Raw genomic sequence first — 14100 nt, 5'->3', positions numbered from 1 at the left:
TCAAAAAATTAGTTTGCATTCATGCTTCATAAATGAAAACAATTATCTCTATTTCATATGTACTCCAAATATTTCACCCAACTTGTCATGTACTTTGTTTTATTGGATAAATTTTTTTGTATACAGAAGGCACACATTTTTGCATAATGATACAAACCAATTTTTTTGTTTTTATTGTTTTTTATGGCTCTGGACTTCATGGGTGTTCATCACTTTGAGAATACAAGAATACATTGTATGCTCAGTCACTCAGTTGTGTCCGACTCCTTTCGACCCATGGACTATACAGCCCACCAGACTTCTCTGTCCATGGATTTTCCAATACTTAATTTTAAGTCTTATGGTTTACTTTTTGTTTAAAGCTTTGATCTGTTCTATTATTTATTTTGGTAGAAAGAGTAAAGCAGGGATTGAACTTAATTTTCTCTAAAGACTTAGTTATCTCTACATCATTTTTGAATAATTTCTAATTTCCCCATTAATTTGAAATGCCAATTTTATTGTAAATTAAATTATATATGTAATTAAGTGTATTTATGAATCCTTTGGGCTTCTCTGATAGCTTAGTTGGTAAACAATCAGCCTGTAATGCAGGAGACCCTGGTTTGACTCATGGGTTGGGAAGATCCGCTATAGAAGGAATAGACTACCCATTCCAGTATTCTTGGGGTTCCCTGATGGCTCAGGTGGTAAAGAATCTGCTGGCAATGTGGGGACCTGGGTTCAATCCCTAGGTTGGGAAGATTTCCTGGAGAAGGGAAAGGCTACCCACTCCAGTATTGTTGGGCTTCTCTTGTGGCTCAGCTGGTAAGGAATCCTCCAGCAATGTGGGAGACCTGGGTTTGATCCCTGGGTTAGAAAGATCCCTGGAGAAGGGAAAGGCTATCCTCTCCAGTATTCTGGCCTAGAGAATTCCATGGACTGTTTAGTCCGTGGGGTCGCAAAGAGTCAGACATGACTGAGCGACTTTCACTTTCACTTTGGACTTCCCAGGTGACAGAGTGGTTCGATCTGCCAACGCAGGAAACGTGGGTTCGATCCCTGGGTCTGGAAGATCCCCTGGAGAAGGAAATGGCAACCTACTCCAGTGTTCTTGCCTGGAAAGTCCAATGGACAGAGGAGCTGAGTGGGCTACACAGCCCATGGGGTCATAAAGAATTGGACATAACTGAGCACACACATGAGCCCTTTATTCTGTTCTGGTCTTTAGTAAAACTATATATATATATACACACACATTTATTTAGTATCCTTTTTTAATCAATATGTCTTAGAGATAGTTCTTTCCAGTCCCTCCACCAGTCTGTTATTTTCTTTTTCAGAAATTGCTTGGGTAATTCCCTCTTACCAACTTTATCTTGCAGGAGTATTTTTCCAGATACATTTAACTTACTGAGTTTCAAAATAATCTTTTTGATATTGTTTTTGGAAGCTCAGCTATAACTCTAAGAAAAATAGAAGTTTTCGATCAAAGAGCAAGATGTGTCTTTCCATTTACTTGTATTTTAAAAAGATTTCTTTGTATAGGTTTTGCACAGTTCTTGCCTAGTTTATTACTAGGTATTTTATCTTTTTAGTTGGTATAGTCCATGGGAGATTTTCTCCCAGTGTGGTTTATTCTTAATTATTATTTCTACAGAAAACCTATTCATTTTTATATATCAATTGTGTAACTAGTCACTCTAACAAATTTTTTAAAAATTAATTTGCTTATTAAGATATGGTTTGCATGCTACAAAAGTTATGCAATTAATTCAATAACTTTTGTATTCACAAAGTTGTGCAATGGTCACCACTGTCTAATTCCAGAACATTCTCATAGCTGTCACTGCGTACTCCAACCCCTGGCAACACTAATCTACTTTCTGTCTCTGTGTCTGCTCTGGACATAATGGAATAATAAAAACATGTAACCTTCTGTGTCTGGCTTTTTTCACTGAGCATAATGTTTTTGAGGTTCACCCATGTTGTGACATAAATCAGTACTTCATTCCTTTTTTATGACTGGATAATAGTCTGTTGCACTATTTGCTTATCCACTCATCTGTTGAGGGAACTCGGATTGTTCTCTCACTTTTTTGCTATTAGGAATGATGCTGCTATGAAGATTTGTGCCCAGGTTTTTGTGTGAACATGTTTTCATTTGTCTTGAGTGGATACCTAGGGGTGAAATTGTTGGGTCTCATAGTAACGTTGAGTTTGGCTTTCTGAAAAACTGCCAAGCTGATTTCCAAAGTGGCTGCACCATTTTACATTCCCACCAGCAGTGTATGAAGGTATCAATTTCTTCACATTTTTGCCAACACTTTAAAAATTATATATTTATTTGGCTGCACTTGGTCTTAGTTACAGCAGGCATGTTCTAGTTCCCTGATGGGGCATCAAACCCAGTCCCCCTGCACTGGGAATGCAGAGTCTTAGCCACTGGACCATCAGGGAAGTCCCTTGCCAAAACTTTGTATTATCTGTCTTTTTGACTACAGTCAATGTGAAATGGCATCTCATTGTGGGTTTTGATTCTCAATTCTCTAATGACTAATAATGTTGACAATCTTTCCATGTACCTTTTTGCTGTTTGTAGAAGTGTATACTCAGATCCTTTGCCAGCTTTTAATTGGGTTATTTGTCATTTTATTATTGAGTTTAGGAGTTCTTTATATGTTCTAGATACAAGTCCCTAACTAGATACTTAATTTACAGTATGTATTTGTGTCCCAAGCTAAGCCAATTAGAATTGACCTTTCCTACTGAAACTGTGGGGAGAGACATTCTTTTTTTTCCCCTCGATACTCACCAATTAAATTAATTTATTAATTAATTTTGCTATGCCTTGGCTTATAGGATCTTAGTTCCCTGACCAGGGATAGAATCTGGGCCCTTGACAGTGAAAGCATGAAGTCCTAACCACTGGCCCTCCAAGGAATTCCCTCTCACCAACTTTAAATAGGAATTAAACAAGAGTTTCTTGTAGTCATCTTTTTCTAGATGAAAGGAAAAACCCACTGACAGTTGAAGAGAATGAAGCCAACATGAAGAGAGTAGAGGTAAGTCATGGCCAACTAGTCAGTTCTGATCTATTTAAGCCCTGTTTTCCAACCAGGCCTAGGGCTTCCGTCATAGCTCAGTTGGTAAAGAATCCGCCTGCAATGCAGGAGACCCTGGTTCATTTCCTGGGTTGGAAGATCCCCTGGAGAAGGCATAGACTACCCACTCCAGTATTCTTGGGCTTTCCTTGTGTTTCAGCTGATAAAGAATCTGCCAGCAGTACAGGAGACCTGGGTTTGATCCTTGGATTGGGAAGATCCCCTGGAGAAGGGAAAGGCTATACCCACTCCAGTATTCTGGCCTGGAGAATTCCATAGACTGTTTAGTCCATGGGGTCGCACAAAGTTGGACATGACTGAGCGACTTTCGCTCACTTTAGCCAGGCCTAAAGCAAAGATACCCCTGGACTTTTCACCTATTTGAGTCAATTAAAAAATTTTCTTCTATGTTTCTCCTTAAGATACTGAGCTGCTTTTTTTTTCTCTTGTAATTATTTTTAATTAATTTATTTATTTTAATTGGAGGCTAATTACTTTACAATATTGTAGTGGTTTTTGCCATACATTGACATGAATCAGCCACGGGCTGTGTTCCCAATCCAGAACCCCCCCTCCCACCTCCCTCCTCATCCCATCCCTCAGAGTCATCCCAGTGCACCAGCCCTGAGCACCCTGTCTCATGCATCGAACTTGAACTGGTGATCTATTTCACATATGATAATATACATGTTTCAATGCTATTCTCTCAAATCATCCCACCCTTGCCTTCTCCCACAGAGTCCAAAAGTTTGTTCTTTACATCTGTGTCTTTTTTGCTGTCTCGAATATATAGGGTCATCACTGTCCTCTTTCTAAATTCTAAATTTCTAAATTCCTTTTCTAAATTCTAAATATATATGCGTTAATATACTGTATTGGTGTTTTTCTTTCTGACTTACTTCACTCTGTATAATAGGCTCCAGTTTCATCTACCTCATTAGAACTGATTCAAATGCATTCTTTTTAATAGCTGAGTAATATTCAATTGTGCATATGTACCACAGCTTTCTTATCCATTCATCTGTTGATGGACATCTAGGTTGCTTCAATGTCCTGGCTATTGTAAACAGTGCTGCGATGAACATCGGGGTACACGTGTCTCTTTCAATTCTGGTTTCCTCAGTGTGTATGCCCAGCAGTGGGGTTGCTGGGTCGTATGGCAGTTCTATTTCCAGTTTTTAAGGGATCTTCACATTGTTCTCCATAGTGGCTGTACTAGTTTGCATTCCCACCAACAGTGTAAGAGGGTTCCTTTTTCTCCGCACCCTCTCTAGCATTTATTGTTTGTAAACTTTTTGATAGCAGCCATTCTGACCGGCATGAGATGGTACCTCATTGTGGTTTTGATTTGCATTTCTCTGATAATGAGTGATGTTGGGCATCTTTTGTGTTTGTTAGCTGTCTGTATGTATTCTTTGGAGAAATGTCTGTTTAGTTCTTTGGCCCATTTTTTGATTGGGTCGTCTCTTTTTCTGGAATTGAGCTGCAGGAGCCATTTGTATATTTTTGATATTAATTATTTGTCAGTTGCTTCATTTTCTATTATTTTCTCCCATTCTGAAGGCTGTCTTTTCACCTTGCTTGTAGTTTCCTTCGTTGTGCAAAAGCTTTTAAGTTTAATTAGGTCCCATTTGTTTATTTTTGCTTTTATTTCCATTACTCTGGGAGGTGGGTCATAGAGGATCCTGCTGTGATTTATGTCAGAGAGTGTTTTGCCTATGTTTTCCTCTAGGAGTTTTATAGTTTCCAGTATTACATTTAGATCTTTAATCCATTTTGAGTTTATTTTTGTGTTTGGTGTTAGAAAGTGTTCTAGTTTCATTCTTTTACAAGTGGTTGACCAGTTTTCCCAGCACCACTTGTTAAAGAGATTGTCTTTTCTCCATTGTATATTCTTGCCTCCTTTGTCAAATTTAAGGTGTCCATAGGTTCATGGATTTATCTCTGGGCTTTCTATTTTGTTCCATTGATCTATATTTCCGTCTTTGTGCCAGTACCAAACTGTCTTGATGAGGATAGCTTTGTAGTATACTCTGAAGTCAGGCAAGTTGATTCCTCCAGTTCCATCTTCTTTCTCAAGATAGCTTTGGCTATTCAAGGTTTTTTGTATTTCCATACAAACTGTGAAACTATTTGTTCTAGTTCTGTGAAAAATACTGTTGGTAGCTTGATAGGGATTGCATTAAATCTATAGATTGCTTTGGATAGTATACTCATTTTCACTATATTGATTCTTCTGATCCATGAACATGGTATATTTCTCCATCTATTTGTGTCATCTTTAATTTCTTTCATCAGTGTTTTATAGTTTTCTGTATATAGGTCTTTTGTTTCCTTAGGTAGATTTATTCCTAAGTATTTTATTCTTCTCATTGTAATGGTGAATGGAATTGTTTCCTTAATTTCTCTTTGTGTTTTCTCATTGTTAGTGTATAGGAATGCAAAGGATTTCTGTGTGTTAATTTTATATCCTGCAACTTTACTATATTCATTGATTAGCTCTAGTAATTTTCTGATGGAGTCTCTAGGGTTTTCTATATAGAGGATCATGTCATCTGCAAACAGTGAGAGTTGTACTTCTTTTTTTCCAATCTGGATTCCTTTTATTTAAGGAACAAGACAAGGGTGCCCACTCTCACCACTACTATTCAACATAGTTTTGGAAGTTTTAGCCACAGCAATCAGAGAAGAAAAAGAAATAAAAGGAATCCATATTGGAAAAGAAGAAGTAAAACTCTCACTATTTGCAGATGACGTGAGCCTGGTTTTATCTCTTGCAATCAAAAGTCCCAAGCAGGGAATTCTCTGGCGGCCCAGTAGTTAAGACTCCTGCGCCTCCACTGCAGAGGTTTGATCCCTGATTGGGGAACTAGGATCCCACATGCCATGTGGCATGGCCAAAAATTTTAAAAATAAATAAAAATATAAAATAGATAAGCAACAAGGATTTACTGTATAGCACAGGGAAATTAAAAAAAAAAAAGTCTGGAGCAGTCTCTCCAGAAATCTAAGCGTTTCTGTTTCAGTAACAGAAAAAAATCAAGAATGTTTAAAAAAATTAAAAATGCATATTGGAGCTTGTCAAGTGCTTACTGGTATATTCTTTTTTTTTTTTTTAATGTATTTTAACAGCTTTACATGTAATATTCATATATAAAAAAACTTTAAGTGCTTTTCTCCAATTTAAAAATCTAAAGAATTCAAAAATAAGGCATTCAATATTTGAAAAAAGTACAGATTTACAAAATGTGTATATTCTGTCATGAAAACTCCACACCATGCTGTCTCCCCCTTTCTGTGAATATAATGTCTTATATTAATAGATTTCCTAATATTGACTAGAGGAGAAGGCAATGGCACCCCACTCCAGTACTCTTGCCTGGAAAATCCCATGGATGGAGGAGCCTGGTGGGCTGCAGTCAATGGGGTCGCTAGAGATGGACACGACTGAGCGACTTCACTTTCACTTTTCACTTTCATGCATTGGGGAAGGAAATGGCAACCCACTCCAGTGTTCTTGCCTGGAGAATCCCAGGGACGGCAGAGCCTGGTGGGCTGCCGTCTATGGGGTTGCACAGAGTCGGACATGGCTAAAGTGATGCAGCAGCAGCAGCAATATTGACTAGATATATTCCAAGGATGGGTTAGATTGGTCATTTAAAATTATTCTTCTAATGTACTGCTAAAACATATTTGCTTTAAAAATAGTACTTTAGGTCAATATTTGTAAGTATGGCTTGTCAAAGGGTATCAGAAAACTGATGGTTCATGATTCATATCCAGCAGCTGATAAATTTTGTTTGTCCTATTGATATTTTTTGTCTTGCTGCTGCTAAGTCGCTTCAGTCGTGTCCAATTCTCTGCGATCTCATAGACGGCAGCCCACCACTTATTTGTCCTATTGATATTTTAAAAATTGGGGGGTTAAAGATCCAGCTCTTCTTGAAAAACTAGGTAGATTCAGTGAGCCTGAGTCTCTGTATGGAAAAGACGGTCTGAGGATTGGATAGGTTGTCATTGTTGTTCTTCAGTCCCTCAGTCATGTCTGACTCTTTTTGACTCCATGGATGCAGCACACCAGGCTCCTCTGTCCTCCACTGTCAGAGTTTGCTCGAATTCATGTCCGTTGAGTTCGTGATGCTATCTAACCATCTCATCCTCTGCTGCCCTCTTCTCTTCCTGCCCTCAATCTTTCCTAGCACCAGGGTCTTTTCCAATGAGTCAGCTCTTCGCCTCAGGTGGCCCATCTTTAAACTGGACAGGCTCTCCAATACCCCCAGGACCCAGCACTCACAAGTGTGAAGCCCATATTTTCAGTTGGTCAGAGTCACACATTTGTGTCTCTTATCTGGTCTGTGAAGTCATTTGAATTTGTGACTCCTTTGTTTTCTTTTCTGTTTGGTCCTTTTCAGGTATTCTGGGCTCAAGAATGGAATGCTCTGTTTTTTTGGAAGGGCGAAAGAAAGAATTTACCTATGCAGATATTGGGCCTTGGTACTTATTATTAGGCCTCTTTTATTTTTTTTCCAGAAGTTTTCCCCTTCCCAAATTGTTGGAGCCTGCTTGCCTTCCCATCATAGCTACAGTCTGAGAATAGCTCACTGTGTCTGCCTTCCTGTGGCCTGAGGGCGGGGAGATGTCAGTTTGTGGGCAGCCTGGCCCCAAGGCCTGCACTCGACTTTGATCTGAAATGTTTTCTGGACCCTTCCAAGGCTCACTCCACAAGCAGGAGGGTGTGCATCTGTTTCCTGGCTGTGAGAGACCCATCTTTGACCTTCATGTCATTTTCCCAGCTCAGCTCTGTGCCTGAAGACTGTTCTGGCAGCCCTTGGACATCTTTCCAGCTCCACTGGCTGCCCAGGTGGCAAGTCAGGCCTCCTACTGGCAAGGGTTTTGCACATTTTCCCCAGCTATGTGATCGCTGGCTTAGGTCAATGTCACTCCAAGTTGGAGGATACTAGCGATAGTTCCCAAGCTTCTCTCCAGCCCACCCAGCTTTCCCTCTTTCTGACCAGTGTGGAAGGCAGAGGAGAGAAGCTGGGATTTATGCTTCACTGCTCTAGCGTCTTCCATTTTCCCCCCTTTGTCAGCATTTCTGGAAGTTTGTGGTTTCCAAAGTTAAGGAAACCCAAATTTGTGGAAGTCAGTGTAAAAAGTAACAAATGATCATAAATGCATTTCATGGTACAGATGCTCCTTGCATTGGATTGGTCTAGAATCAGTGAAGGAAAGTCCACTCGGAATCTGTAACAATGACTTTTATCCTGCTATAACCAACCTGAAAAAATCTGCTTAGATAAACTTTCAGCATTCTAGACAAAGTCTTTTGTAAGAAATAATTCAATGGTATAGAGTCTTGCCTGCTTAAGAAAGGACTCATGAGGCTCTGAGGATGGAGCAGAGATGAAGGAATCTTGGATATTTACGATGACTGGATCCAGATCTTATGTTCTATGGCCACGATAGCCAGAAAGTACAGTTCTGAGACCAGATTTTCAGGGACCAATGTCTATATAAACATGGGCTACAACTGCGGTAAATTGGAGTGGACATCTCCTGCTTTTGTCTGCTCAGCCCTTTTCTTTGTCATATGGTAACAGAGCTTGACCTCCTGGCCAAAATGATGGACGTATGATCCAAGCCAGGGAAAGCAAAGTCCTCTTATGGGATTTTTCAAATGGGATCTGGAAGAGAGAAGCTCGATTTTCTTAATGTCAGAGTCCTGTGGTCAATGTGAAAAGTGAATCATAAGGGAATGAGACCAACAGAAGGAGCCATGAGAGGGGAAAAAAAAAAGAGTTCAGGGTTCCACTAATTTCTGTAGCCAGCTCCACCCAGCTTTTCCCATGATTTGACAATTGGGTTGATAGGTTCCAACTTTGCTAAGCTCATTTGAATCAGGTTTGGAGAGTCTGAAGAGTCCTGACTAATGGACTACTACTCCTCGGGGACAGTTATGAGAGGTTGCATGTAATCACAGATTTTGCATTGGCTCTGCACCTCTGATTCCTCAAGGATTTAAGTCATTGCTTGGTCATGGAAGATTTTAGAGCAGCTTCTTGGAGTTAGAATTTCAGTGTGACTTTTCTTGCTTTAGTGAGCATGGTTTTTATTTTTGGTGTCTGAATTTAAAAAAATGGTAATTAAGGTGGATGTTTGAGAGAACAAGGGAGCAGATAAAGAAAGGATTCATTCAGAGTTCCCTTGTAGAGAGGATCTCAACATGTAGGAAGAGCTGGTGGTGTCAGGATGCTGTGACTAGCAGGGGCCGTGAGAAACTAGTCTGTTTCTCTTCATCCCCTCCATTGCTTCAAATAATTATCATTTCATTTTTGTGGTAGGAACAATTAAGATCTAGTCTCTTAGCAACTTTGAAATTTATAATACAGTCTTTCTGGCTGTAAATTGTATGTTGTGCATTAGATCTCTGGGACTTGTTTATCTATTAGTTGAAAGTTTCCCTCCTAAATGAAGGAGGAAACAGACAGAACAAGCTCTGTCTTGAAAGCAGGACTCCATCTTGTGCCTGACTGTGGACTTTGAGCTATATGCCCAGTATCTATGGAAATGACCTACCAACTGAAAAATCAGGCCCCCCCCCACCCCCGGAAGGAAGAGCCCCAGGGCTAGTACCTAGACTCTCCATGCCTAAAAGAATACCCTAATTATCTGTGTAACGGAATGCAATTATACATTCTATTATGTTTATTGGGGTATGACCACAGGCCTATTGATAATTGTCCCCTGTTAACTACCTGGGCTTAAGGCATATGAATCACGGGTGAACTTTGATTGTATCTTTCTTTTCCTTTGTTCAGACTAGTTTCAGGGAATTTGGGGAGGTGGGTTTGGGCACGTACACTTAGGGTATATAAGGTTTTCACAAAAACTGGTCTGGGTTCTTGGCTAAGAGGAGACCCTGCCTTGGGCCCGCCGGTGTAATAAACTGTACTTCACTATCTGCATTGTCCTTCTAAGTGAGGTTGTTTCCCAGAACACAGGGCTACAACATAAGCACCATCTCACCAATTTCCCCCTCCCCAGCCTCCAACCCCCCTACTCCCACCCCCACCCCCACCTCCACACCACTTCCCAGACCCTTGTAACTACTACTCTACACTAGAGAGTTCAGCTTTTATAGTTTCCACATATAAATAAGATCTTACAGTATTTGTCTTTCTCTTTCTGACTCATCTTGCTTAGCATAATGCCCTCAGGGGTCGTTCATTTTGTTGCAAATGGAAAAATTTCCTTCCTTCTCAGGGCTGAGTGGCATTCCATTATATACAAAGAGCACAGCTTCCTTATTCATCCATTGATGGACACTTAGGTTGTTTCCGTGTCTTGGCAGGACAGGCAGAGGTCCTGCCCGTCTTAAGTCTTAAGAAGCCTCTAACACTAGGAGGACCCTCTGGAGCTGTGAGTTGGGATTAGTAACATACCTGTGCATCTAATAGTCATGGGGTGTGAGAAGCCCAAAGAAGGGAGTATGGCCTTGGATAAGAACTCTCATCAGTCCAGCCTCTCTCAGAAGAGGGCTGACCACTGGCAGCAAATCCAGCCACTGGGGGACACTGGCCATCTGTCCTGAAGAGGGATCTGGGCTGCCCATCTCAGTGTTCACTGCTTATCTTGTTATTTTTACTTTACTTGTTATGGTAAAGAACCTGCTTACAAATGCAGGTGAGTTCAATCCCTGGGTTGGGAAAATGCCCTGGAGAAGGAAATGGCAACCCATTCCAGTACTGTCGCCTGGAGAATTCCATGGACAAAGGAGCCTGGTGGGCTACAGTCCATGGGGTCATAAGAGTTGGACATGACTTAGCAACTAAACAACAACAAAAGGGAAGGTAGACAGCAAAATAACACACAAATATATAATATAGTGGTAGATCAGTTCAGTTCAGTTGCTCAGTCGTGTCTCACTCTTTGCAACCCCATGAATCACAGCACGCCAGGCCTCCCTGTCCATCACCAACTCCCGGAGTTCACCCAGATTCACGTCCACCGAGTCAGTGATGCCATCCAGCCATCTCATCCTCTGTCGTCCCCTTTTCCTCCTGCCCCCAATCCCTCCCAGCATCAGAGTCTTTTCCAATGAGTCAGCTCTTCGCATGAGGTGGCCAAAGTACTGGAGTTTCAGCTTTAGCATCATTCCTTCCAAAGAACACCCAGGACTGGTCTCCTTTAGAATGGACTGGTTGGATCTCCTTGCAGTCCAAGGGACTCTCGAGAGTCTTCTCCAACACCACAGTTCAAAAGCATCAATTCTTCAGCACTCAGCTTTCTTCACAGTCCAACTCTCACATCCATACATGACCACTGGAAAAACCACAGCCTTGACTAGATGGACCTTTGTTGGCAAAGTAATGTCTCTGCTTTTCAATATGCTATCTAGGTTGGTCATAACTTTCCTTCCAAGGAGTAAGTGTCTTTTAATTTCATGGCTGCAGTCACCATCTGCAGTGATTTTGGAGCCCAAAAAAATAAAGTCTGACACTGTTTCCACTGTTTCCCCATCGATTTCCCATGAAGTGATGGGACCAGATGCCATGATCTTCATTTTCTGGATGTTGAGCTTTAACTTTTTCACTCTCCTCTTTCACTTTCATCAAGAGGCTTTTTAGTTCCTCTTCACTAAATAAATAAAAAGTGGTAGATAATGCTACATTAAGTGGAAAAAAAAAATAGAATTCGGTTAAAGAGATAGGGAATGAAGGAAGTAAGGGACTCTTACTTTATTTCTTAAGATTTTATATTTATTTATTGATTGTGCCAGGTCTTAGTTGTGGCATGCAAACTCTTACTTGCAGCATGTGGGATCTAGTTCCCTGACCAGGAATCAAACCCATGCCCCCCTGCATTTGGAGCATGGAGTCTTAGCCACTGGACCACCAGGGAAGTCCCAGGAATATAATTTTAAACAGGGACCTTGAAAGGCTTTTCTGACAAAATGACATTTGAGTAGAGACCAGAAGGAAAAGGGGGCAGAATAAAATGAGCCTCTGAGACAAGTGTGTTCTAGGCAGAGGACACAGCAGGGGCAAAGGTCCTAAGAGCTTGGCATGTTCAAGGAACTAGAGAGAGATCAGTGTGGCTGGAATGGAGTGGGGAGGGAGGGAGGGAGACACTGAGGGATTAGGGCACAGATGTAGCCAGGGTCAGATCAGATGGGGCCCCGCAGATTCTTGTAAATTTTGTCTTTTCCCTTGAGCAGGATGTGAGCCATGGTTGAGTTTGAGGAGACACTGAGATGATCTGACTTGGGTTTTGTTTCTGTTATTTGTTAAAAATCGTCCTTTTAAAATTTTCTTTTACTTTGTACTTATTTTTGGCAGCACATCACAGCATGTGCATGCATGCGTGCTAAGTCACTTCAGTCATGACTGACTCTTTGTGACCCTTGACTGTAGCCATCCAGGCTCCTCTGTCCATGGGATTCTCCAGGCAAGAATACTGGAGTGCATTGTTATTTCCTCCTCCAGGGGATCTTCCCAACCCAGGGATTGAACCCACATCTCTTACATCTCCTGCATTGGCAGGTGGGTTCTTCACCACTAGCGCCAGTGGGAGGCATGTGGGATCTTATGAATAGTTTCCCGACCAGGGATCCTCTTGCAGTGGAAGCTTGGAGTCTTAACCACTGGACTGCTAGGGAAGTCCCCTAACTTGGATTTTAGAAGGAGCACTCTAGCAGCTATGTGAAGAGTGGGAAGGAGGGGGGCCAGAATGAAGGCAAGAATGACAGTCCAGGAAGACACGAGACCCACCTGGGACAGTAAATGCATCACATACAGAGCCCCACACTTCACGGCTTCTGCTGGAGAGTGTCGGTGGAGAAGAGGTCAGGCTGAGCCCTACAGCTCTCCAGCATGCAGAGGCTTGATTCACTGGATGGACTGCTGCTAAGAGCACCACTTTCCCAAGGTGCTACTGCCCATATGGTGTTTCCCAGGTTAAAGCAAAATTTTTTGGTCATTTCATTGAAATTTGGGGGAATAGGAAGATTAAATACATAAATTCAAAGCTTGGTCTTTCTTTTTTTTGAAGTATAGTTTATTTCCCAGGTGGCGCTAGTGGTAAAGAACCCATCTGCTAAGGTAGGTGATATAAGAAATACAGGTTCGTTCCCTGGGTCGGGAAGATCCCCTGGAGTAGGGCATGGCAACCCATTCCAGCATCCTTGCCTGGAGAATCCGTGGACAGATAAGCCTGGTGGGCTACAGTCCATAAGTCCCAAAAGAGATGGACATTACTGAGGGGACTTATCACATATGCATAGTAGATTTACAATGTTATTTTTATTGTACAGATTTTGTATGTATGATATACATATTTTGTTATTTATGTTATGTATGATATACATATAACATGTATTTATATATGTATACATACGTATATATGTATGTATATATTCTTTTTCATATCCTTTTCCATTATGGCTTATTATAGGATATCGAATACAGTTCCCTGTCCTATACAGTAGGACTTTGTTGTTTATCCATCCTATATATAATAGTTTGCATCTGCTAACCCCAAACTCCCAATCTGTCTTTCTCCCACCTGCCTTCCCTTGGCAACCACAATCAAATCTTGATATTGATTGGAATGGTTAAGTAAGATTGAAATGAATTGAATTATTTATGTTGAAGAAGGAGGTCAATGTATTAGGCTTTTCTTCTTTTCTTCAGACCCTTCTAAGGATTCTACATACCAGTTTCAAGGCTATTCCCTTCCACAGCAATGCTTGCCTTCCCATCTGGAATGTTGACAAACTCTACCATTCCTTCATCCTTCTGGTTATGCTTGTTCATGGAGTGGCCATTTTCTTCTGCTAAGAACTTTGTTGTTGTTCAGTCGCTAAGTTGTGTCTGACTCTTTTTGATGCCATGGACTGCAGAAAGCCAGGCTCCTTTGTCTTTCACTATCTCCCAGGGCTTGCTCAAACTCATGTTCATTGAGTCAGTGATGCTATTCAACCACCTTATCTTCTGCCTCCCTCTTCTCCTTTTGTCTT

At 41.1% G+C, this 14100-nt stretch overlaps 1 protein-coding gene across 3 annotated transcripts in view; it reads left to right on the top strand.

Annotated features, from left to right (window-relative positions):
• The window catches only part of CFAP161 (cilia and flagella associated protein 161), a 139148-nt gene that overhangs the window by 61724 nt on the left and 63324 nt on the right, over positions 1-14100 (top strand). The window contains exon 1 of one of the 3 annotated variants that reach the window (XM_044933184.2): positions 1571-3044. The exons of the other annotated variants lie outside the window; for them this stretch is intronic. The gene's annotated coding sequence lies outside the window, so the exon portion shown is untranslated. Of the gene's footprint in view, positions 1-1570; positions 3045-14100 lie in introns of those variants that run through there. 3 annotated transcript variants of the gene reach the window in all.

This window comes from Bubalus bubalis, chromosome 20 (assembly GCF_019923935.1).
Source record: "Bubalus bubalis isolate 160015118507 breed Murrah chromosome 20, NDDB_SH_1, whole genome shotgun sequence".
NCBI lineage: Eukaryota > Metazoa > Chordata > Mammalia > Artiodactyla > Bovidae > Bubalus > Bubalus bubalis.
Note: the sequence above shows the minus strand (reverse complement) of the source record. Positions and strands in the feature narration are given on the sequence as shown.